A 14,742-nucleotide genomic window follows, 5' to 3' on the forward strand; every position below is an offset into this window, starting at 1 on the left:
CAAACCCAACAAATTAATTCAAAATTTTGATTATGGTACCTGAGATCGAACTGTCATGGGTAGAAGATGAAGGAAACAAATTATAACTGGTTTAAATAAATGTAAAACGTGTATTATTCCAGAAAACAGAATAGATTGGATGGTTTGGTGTAGTGTTGGGTTAACGAGAGGTCTCGGGTTCGATCCCGGTTCGGTGCAATTCTTTTTATAAAAGCCTTAGAAGGTAGTTCTTTATATAAAAAGTTTATTTATTATTAGTATTGTTATTATTATTAATGTTATAGTTATTAGTGTTGTTATTTATTATTATCACTATTTTAATTATGGTAAGTATATTATTATTAATATGTTATTACTAATAAAAGCATTAACTATCAAACATTCTTATTATTATAAAAATAGTTACAATTATAATTATTATTATTATTGTAAGTAAGTAATATGATTATTGTAAATATTATGTTTATGTAAGATGAACATTAAAATTTTATTTATGATTTTCATTATTATTATTATTAATTATTGTTATTTTGACAAGTATTATAATTATTATCATAACTAAATTTGTTATTATTATCATTAGTATTTATATTAAGATTATTATTATTATCATTAATATGATTATTAGAATTATTATTTAACCCGAGTATTATTATTATGTAATTACTAAAATTATATTCACAGCAATCATTAACAGAAAAATTAATATTTTTATAGTTATTATAATTAATATCATTAGTATTGCCAATAATAAAGTTATTAACATTATTATTTTAGTAAAATATCAATATTATTATTTTCAATATTAATATAACTTTTGTATCATTAAAATTACTATTAATAATAAACCAATAATATATATATATATATATATATATATATATATATATATATATATATATATATATATATATATATATATATATATATATATATATATATAACATATTTAAAACAGATAACATAACAAAAATAAATATTTTCATATACGAAAAAACATATATGAGGTATATATATATTATTAAAATAAAAATGATATAATTAATAAATTAAATATATATATATATATATATATATATATATATATATATATATATATATATATATATATATATATATATATATATATATATATATATATATATATATATATATATATATATGAATGTATTCGATTACGGGTGTGTGTATTAATAGATATACAAATTATATAGGTTCGTGAATCCAAGGTCAACCCTATACTTGTTCAATGACGTTATATGTATTTTTACTACAAAATACATTAGGTGAGTTTCATTACTCCCTTTTTATATATATTCTTGGGCTGAGAATACATGCGCTGTTTTATAAATATTTTACGAAATAGGCACAAGTACTAAAACTAATTCTATGTGGGTTTAAACCAGAAATATACCCTTAGCTTGGTAACATTAAACTACTTGTCTATGTACGGTAAGCGCGAATCCTAAAGATAGATCTATTGGGCCTGACAAACCCCATCCTGACTATGGGATGCTTTAGTACTTCGAGGTTATTTTAAACACACCTGATCTGGTGTACTTCAGAGGGTAAAACGTGAACGTTAAGGCTTGTTACCGGGTGCCTACAACTTATAGAATACTTTTATACACTTACGAGTGTACATATATTTATAAACAGAAATCTTGTGGTCTATTAAAATGATGAAAATGAATGATTATGATAAACTAATGAACTCACCAACCTTTTGGTTGACACTTGAAAGCATGTTTATTCTCAGGTACGAAGGAAATCTTCCGCTGTGCATTTGCTCATTTTAGAGATATTACTTGGAGTCATTCATGACGTATTTCAAAAGACGTTACATTCGAGTCGTCGTGTTCATCAAGATTATTACTAAGTCAATTATAGTTGGATATATTATGAAACGTATACATGCCGTCAACTTTCGATGTAAAGCAAGTTTGTCTTTTAAAAACGAATGTAATGTTTGTAAAATATATCATATAGAGGTCAAGTAGCTCGCGATGTAATCAACTATTGTGAATCGTTTGTAATCGATATGGACTTCGTCCAGATGGATTAGGACGGGTCTTTACAAATCATCAGGAATAGTTAAAGGTCAAATGAATCGATGTAAATAGTTCAAAAATTTTGTGACTCAACATTACAGACTTTGCTTATCATGTCGAGATAATATTAAGATTAAAGTTTAAATTTGATCGAAAATTTCCGGGTCATCACAATAGTGGTGATCTATGGTGAGTTTGATGAAGGTGATGTCCGGTTATGGTGATTATAAAGAAAGGTGGTGATTGATGGTTGTTTCTCAAACAAAAAAAAAAAGAACAGGAGGTCGTGAAGTGGTGGTGAATTAAAGGTGGGTTTCGTTTGGTATAAGGAAGAAGAACAAATGGGTGGTGAGATGGTGAAAGGTTTCATCAATAAGGTGATGGTGATTTCAAGTGGTGCCGTGAAGATAATCAAATGAAGATGGTGGGTTGAGTTTCGATTATGACTCCTAAATATCTCTCTGCAATTGCTTGAGTGTACGTAATATATGTATATGTATCTTAATATCTCTCCTATATATTTACAATTGCAGTATATATATTGTACATTTAAATGATTGTAATAGAACTCAAATGTACGATCGATTGTTTTATATTCAAGAAGGTGTCGTCATAATACTCCAGCAGAAGAAGTCAGGAAAGAAAAACAAAACAGATAGTGACATGTAACAAATTCGTACAATTATTTGATATTTATTTCTGACATATTTTGTTAAATAGCTTGGGAGCAGTCGACCAGAAGAATCACTCAAGAAGAAAAGAATAGAAAGTATAAAGTGATGGCTAACAGATTCGTACTACATTTGATATCAATATCTCATAATTTTGTATCTGTTTGTTTTGTAGTGTTTAATTGAGATCGACGAAGAATCTTGAGCAAGAGAAGGAAATAAGAAAATAGAAATAGATAGAGACTTGCAACGGATTCGTACGCTTTAACTGTTATTGACAGCTAAAAAATTTTGATCTTGATTGCTTTGCAGCGAAGAAGGTGGTCGACAGAGAATCAATTTGAGTCAGAAAAAGAAGCAGAACAAAACAAAAGAAGAAGAATAAAACGGATACAGATTGTTTAAATTCAATTGGTTTGTACAATTGAATAAATGTGATTGAAGATTCGATCAGATAAGAAATGTAATTTACTAAAATTTATTTGTGAAAGGAAACATATTCTTGTATCTATCTGTATGAGTTTTCATATTAATTAATATTTAGTAATTATAATTATATTAATATTAATAATAATCAAAATACTAGTAATAATATTAATAATAGAATTAATAATAATAATATTAATAATAATATCAAAAATAATACTTAATAATAATAAGTATAATGATAAGAGTAAAATGGTAATGATGATTTTTAGTAATAATAATAGTAATAATAATTATAATAATAATAATTAAGATTATAGTTTTAATTATTTTTACAATAACATTTAAATTTAGAAATCTTTATTTTGATAACCCAAAAATTATTTGAATTTTATTAATAACAGTAATAATAATAATAATATAAATAATACTAACATTGATATTAGTATTAATAATAATAATGACAACAGTAATTATATTATTACAACAACTTATTTTTTTTAACTTGTACTTAATTTAATACATTGTTATTATGTATTATTAATCATGTAAATTTGTAATGATTATATATTATATATTATATAATAACTTTTATTTAGTATTATTTTTTTTTACATTTTAATATATATTACAACATATAATATTACAAATTAGAATTTTAATTACCATGTATATATATACACACATCTATTTACAATTAAGTGTTCGTGAATCGTCCGGACTAGTCGAAGGGTGATTGAATATATGAAACAGTTCAAATTTTTTGAGACTCAACCTATCAGACTTTTCTTATCGCGTCGAAATTATATAAGAATAAAGTTTAAATTTGGTCGAAAATTTTCGGGTCGTCACACTTTTACATGAGGATATAGAATTAATTCATATAAATGTATTACTTTTATTCTTTTATTATTTTTATGTACTAGGGTATCATACAGAGATGGTGTGATGGAGCATGAAAATAAGCCTTATGCTGCTGTGAAGGGGACTCAAATAGTGGTGAGACCTTTTAACTTTTATATTTGCTGTTTTTTTGGTTCTGATAATATTTGAAGTCATAACATAATGTATGGTGATTAGAAGTTTCGATGTGTGTGTGGAATGGAAATTTTGTTAAATTGGCATGAGAAATTATTGCATCTTCGGGAAGGATGTTATTGTAGTAACACTTTTGACTTTTAGAAAACTAAATCTACGTAGTAGTAAACAAAGGGATATGGACTTTAGTTTGTTCTGTGATTAGTAAGATTCGGAATTTGTATTAAAGATCTCCTTTTAATTGGATGATGTGTGTGCTTCTACCAGATTTAGAATCTATTCTATAACATGATTGCTCGAATGAAAACTCTAAAGAATTCTGCTGACGATTATCCAAAGATTGATGACCTGCTAAGTTGTTTTATAACTCTAAAGAACGTGAGCTTCTTCTGCAAGAAGGTGAGTAGTTTAATTATTTTTTTCCCAAAATATCAAATGTTTCTACTTGGGAGGCATAATTTTTTTTTTTTTTTATCAATTTAATAGTCTGCATGTTTATGTCATGATCTTGCAGCATGGCACAACTACATCTGATGTTCACTCAGTTGCTTTGCCTTCAAGACTTGATATACAGTGGTACAGTTTTGTTTCATATGTCATGCTCATTTTGTACAAATTTGTCATTACAGTACCTAACGAAGTAGCGTTTCGACTAAACCATGTGTCATAACCATGATTTCTTTCGGGCACATCCCTATTGTGTGCCCGAATTTGTGTTGTATTAAGTTTTTTGCGTGGTCTTCATGTCTCATTTAAATAACATATAAATATAATATTAGGTGCTTTGTTAATGAATTAATTGATTGGCACAACGGTTGTTAGGTGTTTACGTCTACGCACCGACATGGGTTTAAGTCTTTCGAAAACCTTTTGTTCCTACTCTTTTAGCTTATCGTCCACACGTGGTGAGCCACCACATACGTACCTTTTGATGTTAGAATTATAAGTTTAATTGTTTTTTTTTTTAAGTTGTATGTTTTAATAGTTTGTCATTCCAATTATTAGAAACTCATATGTTTCTTGCAAGCCACCACCCAATGTCTCTTTTGTTAGAGACTTGGCTTTGTACATCTGCACCTTTTACAAACGTAAATCTGTTTTAGCAAATAGCTATCAAATTGAATTATGACAAAAATGTCGACTCTTGAACCATTTTTTTGCAGTTGTTTACGTTTGGTGATTATATTGTCGGCTGCTTTGATTTGTATTTGTTTTAGTTTGTTTCCTTTAAACGAAAAATATCTAATATCTGCTATCATTTGTAGGTTGTCGTGCAATCGTTTTGGGGTATTCGACCTTTTTTTTTTTTTTTTTTTTTTTTTTTGAGAATTTGAAACTTTTTAATAGCTTGAGGATATATTGTAAGTAACATAATGGCAGACGAGAAAAGGCAATGCCAATAAAGAGTGTCTGTTCGATGAGGTTTTCGCTATCCGTAAGATTACACTATGGTTTTGCAGATGCACACAAGGCATTTGATATTCTGTTTAATTTCATACTCAGGATAATTGATTTATGTTGTAGTCGATATGAGCTCAAGATTTATTTAGGTTTGCTCTTATGCTTCAAACATGGGGGTTTTATGGTTGTCCTTTTTTCATATTGCTTTTGTAGATATACTTCATTTTATGTATTTCGTAAATCTGATTTTACTTGAGGAATTTGGATTCATTTAACAACATCAAACGATGATTCAGCAAGTCAACTGAAAACAGTTCAAAGGGAAAAAGGAATGTAGTGATAACGTATGTGTGCCTGGTGAGATTATGGTGGTAGTCGTGCTAAGTTTGAGCTCTACTACTACTTACGTATGACTGTAAGTATTTCGGATAGTATCATTGTTATAGGTATTTAGTTTATGTAAATATGCCTGACTACATAAGAAACACACAACATCGATCGTTGTATTCTAGCCGCTGTAACGCGCGGCCATTCTTTATCTAGTTAATTAGCAATGTTAAATACTATGAACAGTTTTTTTAGTATTTATATTTATATATTATCCAAAAGACAAAATACTATTTCACTATTCATCAATAGTAACCAGGAGTATTTTTGTCATTTCACCTTTTTTTTGTCTCTCTAAGAGACAAAACACTATTTCACTATTCATCAATAGTAACCAGGGGTATTTCCGTCATTTCACCTTTTTTTCTAAAAGACAAAACACTATTTCACTATTCATCAATAGTAACTAGGGGTATTTCTGACATTTCACCTTTTTGGTCTCTCTAAAAGAAAAACACTATTTCACTATTCATCAATAGTAACCAGGGGTATTTATGTTATTTCACCTTCTTCTTTTTTTGGTCTTCAACGATAAAAGAAGCAACTTTCGTAAAAGAATCAACCCTTCAATTGTAACGACCTGACTTTTTCGACTTGCTTTTGTGCTTTTTGCTTTCGCGAAACTGCGTATATGTGCGTACTTAGCTAGTTTATGCTCTGGGATCTTATTTAATGATTAATTACTTTCATTAATATCTTACAACGTGCTATTAAGTGTGTAATCACTTAACTTGATCCCCGAATGCTTTTACGACCGTTGGTGTCACTTAACGTTTTTAACGAACTGCGTACTGCGTATACGTTTAACTTTTGTCGTAACCGGAACATTACTTCTACGAAATATTAATTGTTATTTTATAATAACAATTACTTGGGTTTTTGAATGCTTAATTACGCTTAGTAATTTGCTAGAGCACACTAGTTAGTCTTGTTGGACTTTCTACCTTATTGGACCTTAGCCCACCCTACACTAGTTAGTGGACTATTTAATTAGCCCAATTATTAATAGCTAGTGACCCATTAATAAGTAAGACAAATGCCCATTTATTAGAGGGAACATACTAGCATTTATGTCAAGTATTATCCTTATTGTTGCATGGGATCCTAACATAAGCACCAACTTTAGACAACCATTAACCAAAAAGCAAAAAGGTGTCTCCCTTGTCCCCTCCCATAACCCACGGCCTAGACACCCTCCCCATGCCCTCACCACCTATAAATACAAGCCTTATTCCATCCATTTTACACTTGCTCTCATTTGCATTTCACATACACTTACTCTCTTATTTCCTCTCTAGTCTTTCTCACTCTAAAACTTGTAAGTTTTTTATTTTTCTTCTTCTTCTTCCCTTCTCATTCACGTGTTCATCATCATCAATGAAGGATCAAGCTCTTTAGCTTTTGATCTTGTTATATCTTGTAGATTCGAACTTGGATTTGAATCCTTCAAGAACATGGAAGATTCAAGCTTTCTATCTTTGAATCTTCACCTACCTTGTTTGATAGTGCTCCAAATGAACATATATTTTGTAGCAATATCCTTCCAATATCTAAAGCTTTTAGTTGCAATTGTTCTATTTTTATGTAATATTCGTTTAAATAAATAAGTGCGAAGACAAAAGGCGAAAACGAAGATTTGAAGACACAAACGTCCAAAAAGCTCAAATGTACAAGATACAATCCAAGTGGTTCAATTTATTGATAAGAAACTTCTAAAAATGACAAGAACGCAAGTCGCGGAACGCAAATTACACGATATTAAAATATACGAAAAGACGTTCGAAAAACCGGAACTGAGACATAAACCGGGCGTAAACGTACGAAACAACGGAGCCAAAATTATGAGTCAACTATGCGCATAAATATAATATAATATTTAAATAATTATATAAATTATTTATATATTATATTTATATTTATAATATGTCGACAAGTAAAAATCCAAAAGTTGGTGAGCTGGCCCAGGGAACTTCGCACTCGTGGAGCAAATTGCCTACAAAACTCCGCACTCGCGGAGCAGCCAAAATCAGAATTTGCCTATAAAAGGCACGAGCTTCTGCCGAGTTCTCTACACCAATTCAATTACTCTCTATCTCTGTAATATATATATATATATATATATATATATATATATATATATATATATATATATATATATATATATATATATATATATATATATATATATATATAATATAAATTAGTTTAGTTTTATATTAGTTAGTTTAGGTAATGTAACGGTTATTTTACGGGTTTTGAAGTCGAAGTTCTGCCCGTGTAACACTACGCGATAAATAATCAATGTAAGCTATGTTCTCCTTTTTAAATTAATGTCTCGTACTTAAGTTATTATTATGCTTATTTAAGCCGAATTGATCATGATGTTGGACTAAATATTAAAGACGGGGTTATTGGGCTTTGGACCATAATTGGGGTTTGGACAAAAGAACGACACTTGTGGAAATGGGACTATGGGTTATTAATGGACTTTATATTTGATTAATATAGAGATTTACAATTTGACGTAGTTATATATAACCACATACGCTCGATCGGATACGATGAGCGGGATATTTATAAATACGAATTATTGTTCATTTGACCGGACACGGGGATGAATTAATAATCAATGGACTCATTAAAACGGGGGTGGATTACACACAAGGATAATTGGTGTAATTGTTAATAAAGTATTAAAACCTTGGATTACACGAAGTCGATAACCTGGTGTAATCATTAAACAAAGTATTAAGACCTTATTACGGTTTAAATCCCCAATTAGTTGGAATATTTGACTTCGGGTATAAGGTTAATTTGGCGAAGACCCTCGCACTTTATAATTATGACCGATGGACTATTATGGACAAAACCAGATGGACTTATCGAATAATTCAGGACAAAGGACAATTAACCCAGGGTAATAAATTAAAACGTCAAACATCATGATTACGGAAGTTTAATTAAGCATAATTCCTTTATTTTATTTCTTATCGCATTTTAATTTTCGCTACTTTAATTATCGTCATTTATATTTTGCATTAGGTTTTAATTGTGACTTACAATATAAAATCGACAAACCGGTCATTAAACGGTAAACCCCCTTTTATATATTATTAATATATATAATATATTTTGTACAAATATAATTGTTTAAAAAAATATAGTGTAAAATAAGTCGTCTCCCTGTGGAACGAACCGGACTTACTAAAAACTATACTACTCTACGATTAGGTACACTGCCTATAGTGTTGTAGCAAGGTTTAGGTATATCCCATCTGTAAATAAATAATTAAAACTTGTGTAATTTGTAACGTATTTCGTAATAAAAATAATAGTATTTCGTACCCCACCTCGCACACATCAAGTTTTTGGCGCCGCTGCCGGGGACTCGGCGAAACGCTATATTTTTAATATATATTTGTAAAAATATATTTATATTTAAGTTTGAGAAAAACAATAAAAAAAACGCGTTTGAACCTACAGTTAAAATCTGAGTCTACATAACTCCGCGATCTCGGAGAGTAACACCTATAAATCCACGCAATCGCGGGACAAGGTCTGACAGGTCAAGCCTTTGCATTTATTACGAATTTAGGGTTAAATTTTTATATATTATTTATTATTTAGGGTTTAATTAAATAACATATATATTTCTAGTTTTAATATTTATTTTGTAATATTAAGTTTAAATATTATTATTAATTATAAAATTAATACTTTTATAAAATAATAATATAAAATAATATTTTTATTAAAATAAGTAATTTTATCATTTTTTTGTCTCTTTTTATAAATTGTATATTTTAAACATTTGTATTTTTATCGTTCGTAAAATCTCTTAAGTGCTTTTTTTTAGATTAAGATTTAGATGCTTTAGAATTTTGCAACGCCGTTTTTCTCTTTAGTTTTTAATAGATTTTAGTGCCAACTTAAGTAATTGTCGTTTTTCGAATAAAATTGCATTTACCTTTAGACCTTTAGGCGCAACTTTTTAGATTTAATTTTTAGACTTTTAAGTTTCGATGTTTTTCTTTCTCATTTTTATTTATTTTTTTTTTTTTGACATTTTTCGACGCTCTTTTTCTTTTTCATTTCTACGCGCTCGTTTTAGGACATAGAATTTTTAATCTTTAAATTTCGACGAAAAATTATTTTAAGTGGTTAAATTGATAGACATCCAAAATTTTCTGGTTCGTAGTAATAGTTGTATTTTTTAGTGGCGAGTTGTGGGCTTCCGATTTAAAGGGTCCTGGCTACCTGCTGCATCTATTGGCTATTCGAAACGTGGGTAAAAGCAGAAAAATCTATTAATTTGATAACTTATATAATTTTTAGTTTATAACTAATAGGATAATTAGTAAATGCACCACATTGTAGCTAAAATTTGGTAATAAGTGTAGTATGGAAAATCTCGAAAATATTTTGGAAACTCTTTATGACATACGAAATCAATACTCTCAAACGGGTGTAGATGACAATTCGTTCGGTCAATCTTGGATCACGAATGACGAAACAATAATTGGTTGTGAAATCTGTGGAGATTATCACTCAACATGGGAATGTTATTATTACGTTCCTATGGAAAATTATGCACCCATAGAACCTGAATGGAATGATTATGAGGAATACAATTCAAATTGGGATTATTCCCAAGAATATATCCAAACTCAACAACCATAGGACGGGGAAAATTATGTGTCTGAAAATATTTTAGATTATATGAAAATCAAACTCGAAGAACTTGATGCTCAAAATGAACATATGAGCGAGTTTGTAAATAGGCAAGCTGAAACTCTATCAGACTACACACCTGTTGATCAGAGGAGTATTGTGCAAGAAAATCTCATATCATCGAATTTTGATGAATTCGAGAGCTCCGAAATCACCTATTATCCCGATGATACTTTTTATTCAGCTTTACCAATTTCACAACATATCGACACATTAGCCTCTACCGATAATATCATCGATCCATCAATGGATGAAGAAGAAGTAAGGGTGACAAATTGGTACTCTTGGGAAAACAATAACGTTGAAAATTTTACCCCCGAGACCAAAATAGTGGGACCAATAAGTACCGTTAATGAAGAAGAATCTACTTCGATCCCGAAATTCACCATTCCACAACCTTCCAACCCAATATTCTCAATAGACGAGTTATCCACTGAAGATGAACTAAGAGCTGTAATCGATAATGACACCTCAAATTTTACCCAATTGGGTAATAGAGGTGAAAACTTTGATCCCGAGAATGAACGAAAGGAAATGTTAGAATTTGTCCACCAAATAAAAATATGTATGTCGGTGTATATCGATCCATTTGACCAAGAACCATAAAAGAGACATATCCATTTACTAAAAGCTACACTTAAAAAAGAATTACTTAGTGACGATCGGGTGAGTCAAAACTTTAAACCCATTGATATATTATACAACACCCGAGATTTAAATAACTGGCTCACTATTCTAATTCGTGGAACTTATTCTACCGACTTCACATGTCGTCAGCTAAGTGTGGGGAAGTCTAACCCCACTTAACATTAAACTAGGGGTTCGGGTTAGTGCATAACTCATTAATAAAAATGCATGATTAGGGTAAAAGACGCATTTTCAAAGATTAGCAAACAGTTCAGAAAAGCAACCGTTTTTAAAGAAAAACATGTGTGATAATACAAGAAGGAATGAACGATGAGGTGCAACATCTATCATCCTGCAAATCTATGGTATCTTTAACTACTTTTCTACACTAATCACCCTCATGAATTTATAATTAGAGTCTGATTTCATGCAAATGAGGGCATTGCATGATCTCAAGTGTGGGGAAGGGTTATAAATTCTCTCGGGTTTATACTTGGTTTATTTTCTAAATTTTATGAAAATTTAAAAAAAAAATTCAACTAAATGTATTCAAAATCATGTTTGTACATATTTATGAACGATAAAACTAGGTGGTAATACCGAAATTATTGTTACCCTAAAAAGAGGACATAAATTGAGAAACAACTAAAACGCTTGAATTTATTTATTAGAAATAAAAAGACGCATGAAAAAAGCCAAGTGTGGGGAGAATGTACCAAGTTATTCAATTAAAAACTATCTATCACATGTTTCCGTAAAGTTATTGCAGGTGCTTTTGTTTTGGACTAAATTAACTGTTTTACCCGATGAATGAAAAGAAAAGATGGATCTACACAATGAATCAATTCCATCATTAAAAGGAAGTAAAGTCTTCCGAAAAAGACACGCGCTTCTTGATTTAGGTCAGGAAGTTGTCATCCAGACCAGCTGTAGGTTGACGAAAAATCTAGAAAAGTCATCTCTAAAATCAGCAGGAAATCCACGGACCTCAGCATCAAACAGGGTCGCCATGTGGTCAGACTTATCCTAACTATGAGAGGATCTGTCTCATAAAATGGGGAGGGCGCCGTGCAAATTAGCTTGATAAGACTAATGAATCAGACCCCCAGAAAGGATAATCTCCTTAAAGATTAAAAATCAGCTTTTAAGCCTGATATTACTCAATCCTTGAGATTGACCTTAAAGATTGAGAATTACAAACTCATGGAATTCGATGATATCTAAACTCGAGCTTGAACGAGAAAATATTTTGATCAAAATTAAAACCGATTTGTTTTCTGAAAACCTATTTTCAATGCGTTCATTACCATTGAACATAAAATCCTAGGAATTCACCTGGAATTCATTAGGTCACCTGAACCAAATCGGGTGCCAACCGTAAGAACGGTGGTTGCATAGCATGGTCGGAGACAGGACCTTGTGCCAGACCGAAAAATCATAGGATGATCTTTACTATTGCTCCTACAAAGGATAGTAATAGCATCCGACACGTTTTAGACCATGAATAAATGCATGTCATTAGACATTGCCTTAACAGTTTCTTGTTCATCGCTTTCCTTTACAACCGGACGGTAGTTTGCCGAAAGGTAACATATAGAACAAGTAAACTGGATGTGTGCTTTCTGATACAGGGATAGCAGTGGATTACACGAACCTAAAAGTTTTTAGCTAAAATATTGATTCACAAATATATTTTGCAACACCGATGGTGGTTCAAATCAGAAAACTTATCTAGGGTGAAAACTAGAATGAATTTTCAAAAGATCAAATGTTTTCATAAAGATCCAATTTCCTTAAAGGATCTAAATTTTCATAGTCATGTGAGACTGTAAACCACATCGTTACTATCATTGTTTATACCGCCGTATCAAAATCACTGATGTATAAAGTGTGAGAATAAAAAAAGTGATTCAAGTGAAGTGTGATTTAATTTCAAGTTCTGTATTGCTTGAGGACAAGCAACGTTCAAGTGTGGGGATATTTGATAGTGCTCCAAATGAACATATATTTAGTAGCAATATCCTTCCAATATGTAAAGCTTTTAGTTGCAATTGTTCTATTTTTATGTAATATTCGTTTAAATAAATAAGTGCGAAGACAAAAGGCGAAAACGAAGATTTGAAGACACAAACGTCCAAAAAGCTCAAATGTACAAGATACAATCCAAGTGGTTCAATTTATTGATAAGAAACTTCTAAAAATGACAAGAACGCAAGTCGCGGAACGCAAATTACACGATATTAAAATATACGAAAAGACGTTCGAAAAACCGGAACTGAGACATAAACCGGGAGTAAACGTACGAAACAACGGAGCCAAAATTATGAGTCAACTATGCACATAAATATAATATAATATTTAAATAATTATATAAATTATTTATATATTATATTTATATTTATAATATGTCGACAAGTAAAAATCCAAAAGTTGCTGAGCTGGCCCAGGGAACTCCGCACTCGCAGAGCAAATTGCCTACAAAACTCTGCACTCGCGGAGCAGCCAAAATCAGAATTTGCCTATAAAAGGCACGACCTTCTGCCGAGTTCTCTACACCAATTCAATTACTCTCTATCTCTGTAATATATATATATATATATATATATATATATATATATATATATATATATATATATATATATATATATATATATATATATATATATATAATATTTATATATATAATATAAATTAGTTTAGTTTTATATTAGTTAGTTTAGGTAATGTAACGGTTATTTTACGGGTTTTGAAGTCGAAGTTCTGCCCGTGTAACACTACGCGATAAATAATCAATGTAAGCTATGTTCTCCTTTTTAAATTAATGTCTCGTACTTAAGTTATTATTATGCTTATTTAAGCCGAAGTAATCATGATGTTGGACTAAATATTAAAGACGGGGTTATTGGGCTTTGGACCATAATTGGGTTTGGACAAAAGAACGACACTTGTGGAAATGGGACTATGGGATATTAATGGACTTTATATTTGATTAATATAGAGATTTACAATTTGACGTAGTTATATATAACCACATACGCTCGATCGGATACGATGAGCGGAATATTTATAAATACAAATTATTGTTCTTTTGACCGGATACGGGGATGAATTAATAATCAATGGACTCATTAAAACAGGGGTGGATTACATACAAGGATAATTAGTGTAATTTTTAATAAAGTATTAAAACCTTGGATTACACGCAGTCGATAACCTGGTGTAATCGTTAAACAAAGTATTAAGACCTTATTACGGTTTAAATCCCCAATTAGTTGGAATATTTGATTTCGGGTATAAGGTTAATTTGGTGAAGACCCTCGCACTTTATAATTATGACCGATGGACTATTATGGACAAAACCAGATGGACTTATCGAATAATTCAGGACAAAAGACAATTAACCCAGGGTA

General features: G+C 30.3%; 1 long non-coding RNA gene across 1 annotated transcript in view; it reads left to right on the forward strand.

The window, feature by feature from the left end:
• LOC139904505 (uncharacterized) overlaps positions 1-4,549 on the forward strand; it is a 44,965-nt gene extending 40,416 nt beyond the window's left edge. The window contains exons 2-3 of the long non-coding RNA XR_011778844.1: positions 4,075-4,147; positions 4,454-4,549. This is a non-coding gene — a long non-coding RNA (uncharacterized lncRNA). The remainder of the gene's footprint in view (positions 1-4,074; positions 4,148-4,453) is intronic.
• Positions 4,550-14,742: the final 10,193 nt, after the last annotated feature.

The sequence above is a fragment of the Rutidosis leptorrhynchoides genome, chromosome 4 (assembly GCF_046630445.1).
Source record: "Rutidosis leptorrhynchoides isolate AG116_Rl617_1_P2 chromosome 4, CSIRO_AGI_Rlap_v1, whole genome shotgun sequence".
Classification (NCBI taxonomy): Eukaryota; Viridiplantae; Streptophyta; class Magnoliopsida; order Asterales; family Asteraceae; genus Rutidosis; species Rutidosis leptorrhynchoides.